Source organism: Elaeis guineensis, chromosome 9 (assembly GCF_000442705.2).
Source record: "Elaeis guineensis isolate ETL-2024a chromosome 9, EG11, whole genome shotgun sequence".
NCBI classification, from domain to species: Eukaryota; Viridiplantae; Streptophyta; class Magnoliopsida; order Arecales; family Arecaceae; genus Elaeis; species Elaeis guineensis.
This window is the reverse complement of record NC_026001.2, coordinates 52,699,088-52,704,060: the sequence shown is the minus strand read 5'-3', so window position 1 is coordinate 52,704,060 and position 4,973 is coordinate 52,699,088. Positions and strand designations below refer to the sequence as shown.

At 42.9% G+C, this 4,973-nt stretch overlaps 1 non-coding gene across 1 annotated transcript in view; it reads left to right on the top strand.

The window, feature by feature from the left end:
• The first annotated feature begins 3,963 nt into the window (after nt 1–3,963).
• Nucleotides 3,964–4,973, top strand: part of LOC114913438 (28S ribosomal RNA) — a 3,405-nt gene continuing 2,395 nt past the window's right edge. The window contains exon 1 of the ribosomal RNA XR_003799445.2: nt 3,964–4,973. This exon is cut by the window's right edge and continues 2,395 nt beyond it. This is a non-coding gene — a ribosomal RNA (28S ribosomal RNA).

Sequence of the window (4,973 nt, the reverse complement as noted above, 5' to 3'; positions counted from 1 at the left end):
CCCTAGACTCTACCCATCTTCTCTAAATCGGCACATCACCTCTCCAAAATCTCTACTTTTCCATTAAAATCCTTTCCTCTCTCCCTCTCATCTAGTCTCCTAAGCTCCGTGCAAGTCCTTCTTGTACAAATGGCTCCCAAGATGAAGCTTCCATAGAGGAAAAAATCCATTCGCAGGTTGGAAGAGAGTGTACGCAGAAAGAGATTAGCAGCTGAACCCTCTTTTGCTCCAATCTCTGCTCCAGGTCCTGCTTCAGCTTCAACTCAGTCTCCAATCAGCCCAGGCAAGGTACCCCTCTCTGATAGGAAAGTGGAACCCAGGAAAAATATTGATTTCAAATTTTTTAAAAAAGAAGGATTCACTATTGGATCAAAGATTAAGGACCAAGGATGGAAATTTTACTGCTCTTTAAAAAAAAATACATATGTTGATCTAGTCAGAGAATTTTATCTAAATTTGGGGTATAGCAATGAAACAGTGAAATCTACAGTAAAGGGTGTAGATATTAGCCTATATCTAGTACTTTTGGGATATATCCTACATTTGCCTTGTGAAGGATATACCAACATGGAACTCCCTATTAAAGAAGAAGGAATCAATGTTATCTTAGGGAGAACCTTTACTGAAAGTCTGAATAAATTAGAGCCAGTTGCTAGACTATCTCATTCCGACACCATCAACCGCCACACACTGCATCGCATGGGTTTTTCTAAGACTGATGGCGGTTGGACAAAGGGTGTTGAGAAGAGAACGGAGGATAGAGCAGAGGAGGAGGGACCATCTTCATCTCTTCGTGATCACAGAGCATCCTCAAATATTCAGTTCATATCTGATCACGAGGCTGGTCCTTCAGAGTCTATGAGGAGGCATGCTTCAGTTCCACAGTCAGAGAGCAGGGCACATCCTTCAGAGTTCAGACTAGCAGATGATCAGATTGAGATGATGTCCCAACATGTAGTCTCCATTCTATCTCAACAGTTTGCCACTTCAGTCTTTGCACAGAGATCGACATCCCAGATTGACTCAGACCAGACTCTGATCCCTCACATTTTTACTATTTTTCAGATGCTCACTAATTAGTCGGTACGTATTGAGTAGCTTGAGGGATGTATTCTGAGATTGACAGGCAGAGTTTTGAATTTGCAGGGGCAAGTATTAGCTTTAGCCCATCTCCAGCTGCATGAGGATATCATAGAGGTCTCAGACTTATCTGTAGAGGCAGCTAGACTTCGAAGAGTCTTAGAGAGTGGTTTTGACTTCTTGAGGAGAGAGATCAGGAGATCCAGTGAGAATGCTTCTACTCAGTTCAGTGTCCTAATGCAGTCTGTTTCGAGAGCCTTGGATCTTTTGAACACCGTCAGACTTTCCTTTATTGCACAGTCCGTAGCTTCTCAGGCTCTAGTATCCTCTCACCCCTCTACTCGTGCTGGTACCTCTACCCATGGTCGAGGCAGATGTGGTTGAGGTCGTGCTCATAGATTTGATCCTACATCTGCTCACCCTATCTTTGATTCTTCAGACTCTGATCCCTCTAGCCATGACATCTATTAGATCTAGATTAGTTAGTCTTTTATGACTAGGTTCTATCTTTTGGGTCTTGTATTTGTTGGCTAATTAACTCTTGGATAGCTTCTATCCATGTCTTTTGTATTATGAGTTAACTCATATGTATTGGAACTCCTATGTATTCAGTCACTTTTTGAATATATATATATGCTTTAACTTTCAATGAATGTTTATGATTGGAATCAAATCAAATTAAATCATATTTGTGCTATGAAATACTATGAATTGCAATATCTTTTAAATGAGCAAATTGGTATATCATTTATATTTGCTATAATGAGGGGGAGTTGAGAAATAAGTAATTAATGAGGGGAAGTAAAGAAGTAAAATATGGTATCAAAAAGGAAGAGAATTAAAGAAGTAAAAAAAATGTCTTTTTTGTTATCTTTCTTTTCTTTTCTCTATCTTTAAAATCCCTTAAGATCTTAATTGATGCTATCAAAAAGGAGTAAAGAAAATTTGTCCTTGTAAGATCTCTTAAAAAGGAGGAGTAGAGAATCTTAATTGATGCTGTCAAAAAGGAAGAGTAGAGAATCAAAATTGATTTTGAGCAATAAGCAATAAAGAAATGAGCAATAAGCAATAAAAAAATAAGCAATAAACAAAATTGTTGAGCAAATGTGTCAAAGAACCAAAATTGTCAATTTTTTTCTCAAAGCAAATGAACTAATAAGCAAATTTCAAATTGATCTTCAAATTGCTTGTGATGCATTTCGTTCAAATACTTGACTACGATATTGAAGTGATGCATCTTCATAAATTTGAAATTTATGTTCAATACTTTATATTTGCTTTTGCTCAAGTATTTTGTCATCATCAAAAAAGGAGAGATTGTTGCTCCTTGAATTGATTTTGATGATTACAAAGTATTTGAGGGGGTTACTAATGATTTTGGCTTGAAAAAAGATTTATTATATTTCAGGGGCAAAATCATAATTTTATCAAGTTCTGATTCAGAAGCCTCAAGAGCAAGAACACAAGATTTGTAATCTATTGAAGATAATTTCAATATTTTTAGATGTGTATTTTGAAAGAAAATCATGTTTATAAATTTGAGTCGACCCCATGAGTCGACTCATGGCAAGAGGGGCTGAACGGAATGCTGAATTTTTGACTGGCACACCCTATGAGTCGACTCCTGTGCATGAGTTGACCCTATGAGTCGACCTCTGCACAGTGCAGGCCAAACTTACAGAACAGTCGTTTTCTGTTCTGTGCCATAGAGGTCGACCCTTGTGCATAAGTCGATCCTATGAGTCGACCTCTGCTGTAGTATAAGCCAAATTTATAGAAGTCATTTTTTGTTCTGTGCCACAGAAGTTGACCCTATGAGTCGACTCATGTGCATGAGTCGACCCTGTGAGTCGACCCCTGTGACGGAAAAACTCCACAATGGCTAGTTTTTTGCTCATTCTGGCTGCATTTAATGCCCATTTAATGTGCTCTAACGGCTCTATTTCAGTCCAGATAACTCTCCACTATCATTTAAAGTTATAAAAGGCACTTAAAGGAGGGAATCAAAAGAGCGAAGAGGTTATTCAAGCATTCATTTTTCAGTCCTAAGAAAAGAGCCCGCTTAAAGTTAAAGAAGCTTTTATTTCAAGTTCACCAATCTCTCAAGAGCTCATTCAAGTCTTCAACCACCTTGAGAAAATTTAGAAAAGCTTGCTTCTCTTTGTGTAAAGTGTATTTAAAGCTTTATTTGCTCATTAAAGGAGTTACATCTGTATTTCTGTGCAATTAACTGTCATACTCCTTTTGAGTTGTTATTTTTGTTTTGGAAGGATTCCAAAATATGAAAAGATTGATTCGAACCTTGAATCGGATTATATTGGACTGGCTTGTACCCAGGAAACAAATGTTCTTGCTTGAAATAGCTAGAGTCAGAGGTTCTGACGTTGTATTCGGGTTGAATACAATTTAGTGAATTTGAATTCCCAAGTAGGAGCTTGAGAGTGAATGTAGGTGCAAGGTTGGCACCGAACCACTATAAATCTTCTTATTTGTGTTGTGCTTACTTGTTCTCCTTTTAAATTTCTTTATCCTCTTGCATTCTTGCATCCAACTTCTACACCTTGCATAAATTACACTCTCCATATTTATCCTACTCATTGTTAAATAATCCTCATAGTTATAAGTTAATTTTTAAATTTTTAAAAATTCAATTGACCCCCCCTCTTTGGTTGCATAGCTGGGCAACACCGTGCCCCTCCCGATGCGGCGGGCCGAAGAGCAGGCCACTGGCGGGGCCGAACATGGTGGATGGTGGACGCTCATGCGATCCTGTCGCCGTGCCATCAGACCTCGGAGATAGAGGTGGGCCCCCCTACCCCCGCACCCCCACCAAAGTCCGCACCACTCTCGGGGCCCGGGCCGAGGGTGGCGTGCCTCGGATCGCGACCTCAGGTCAGGCGAGAACACCCGCCGAGCTTAAGCATATCAATAAGCGGAGGAGAAGAAACTTACAAGGATTCCCTAGTAACGGCGAGCGAACCGGGACCAGCCCAGCTTGAGAATCGGAGGCCCGTGCCTCTCGAATTGTAGTCTGAGAAGCATCCTCAGTGATGGACCGGGCCCAAGTCCCCAGGAAAGGGGCGTCGGGGAGGGTGAGAGCACCATCCAGCTCGGACCCTACCGCACCGCGAGGCGCTATCGGCGAGTCAAGTTGTTTGGGATTGTAGCCCCAATCGGGCAGTAAATTTATCCAAGGCTAAATACTGGTGAGAGACCGATAGCGAACAAGTATTATGAGGGAAAGATGAAAAGGTCTTTGAAAAGAAAGTCAAAGAGTGCTTGAAATTACCGGGAGGGAAGCGGATGGGGGCTAGCGATGCACCTCAGTCGGATGCAGAATGGCGGCGAGCCGGTCCATCGCTCGGCTCGGGGTGCAGACCGTTGCGGGCCGCACCGATGGTCGAAGCCCGGGTGGGCGATCCCACCCGTGGAGACTCCGTCAGTGTGGTCGGGGATCCGGTGCGCACCGCCTCGACGTGCCCCTAGGGGCACGGACGTGCTTCAAGCAACGGTCCACAGGCTCCCTATCCGACCCATCTTGAAACACGGACCAAGGAGTCTGACATGCGTGCGAGTCGACGAGCGCATGAAACCCGAAAGGCGCAAGGAAGCTGACGAGCGGGAACCCCACCTCTGAGGGGGGCGCACTGCCGACCGACCCTGATCTTCTGTGAAGGGTTCGAGTTGGAGCATGCCTATCGGGACCTGAAAGATGGTGAACTATGCCTGAGCGAGGTGAACCAAAGGAAACTTTGGTGGAGGCTCGAAGCGATACTGACATGCAAATCGTTCGTCTGACTTGGGTATAGGGAAGAAAGACTAATCGAACCATCTAGTAGCTGGTTCCCTCCGAAATTTCCCTCAGGATAGCTGGAGCCCAGAGCGAGTTCTAT